The sequence below is a fragment of the Penaeus monodon genome, chromosome 15 (assembly GCF_015228065.2).
Source record: "Penaeus monodon isolate SGIC_2016 chromosome 15, NSTDA_Pmon_1, whole genome shotgun sequence".
In the NCBI taxonomy this organism is placed as follows: Eukaryota; Metazoa; Arthropoda; class Malacostraca; order Decapoda; family Penaeidae; genus Penaeus; species Penaeus monodon.
The window spans coordinates 3,226,876-3,227,719 of NC_051400.1; the positions used below are offsets into that span (position 1 = coordinate 3,226,876).

The 844-nt window shown below is 54.6% G+C and overlaps 1 protein-coding gene across 1 annotated transcript in view; it reads left to right on the forward strand.

Moving 5' to 3' along the window:
- Positions 1-844, forward strand: part of LOC119581634 (TOX high mobility group box family member 3-like) — a gene marked incomplete at its 5' end in the record, with an annotated part of 37,288 nt that overhangs the window by 13,108 nt on the left and 23,336 nt on the right.

An 844-nucleotide genomic window follows, 5' to 3' on the forward strand; every position in this document is an offset into this window, starting at 1 on the left:
CCTTCTGAGTTGAAGCATCCCGTGCCCGACGGCCCGGGTCATGCAAGGAGGCGAGCGCCGTGACCCGATCCCGGGTGTGACGAGCGAGCGCCTCCCGGCCCTCCATACCCTTCCCTTTAACACGACAGAAGAAAACACGACGGGGAACTCGCGATCTTATCGGCACAGACGTAAGATGTCAACCTCTCGCCGGTGCTGTGCTGGAGGGGGGGTGGCGAGCGCGCGCGTGAGGTTGTGGGGTTGTGAGGGAGCGCCCGGGCGGGTGGCAGAGCACGGGGCCCTACAACTTGCCTAGAGTTAAGAGCAAGGAAAAAATTTCTATTAACAAACGCACATAAATCGGTTCATTTGCATCTATATGTGGAAATACCAGTGGCAGAGCGGCCTAAACCGAGTCGCCGCTCGGAGCCTGGGAGACGTCCCTCCGGCGAGGCGCTCGAAGGTCGACTTTGGCGGACCTCGGGCGCTGTGGCGGAGGCCTGTGGCGCAAGGGGGAAGAGTCGCTTGCATAGGTAATGTGAAGAGAGAGCATAATGTCGCGAGACTAAATGAAAATCTATGTACTTTAATTTAGCCCGTTGCGAACTAAGTTGTCCCCAAGGGATGTATAAGTTTGGCGGAGGATTTCCTACGTGCATGGGTACAATAAGAATCCAGGCCCCGCGTTTTTATCCCTTATTCCTTAGGCGCACAAGAGCCAAAATCCGCAGGCGATTTTTCCCGTCTCTAGGCCTGTCTTCCGCCCGAGGTTTGGAATGCTATTATGAAAGCGATGGAGCTGAAATTGAAGGATACCTGTCTGTCTTGTTCAATTTTGTCCACCAGGATAAAAGACACAAAAGTT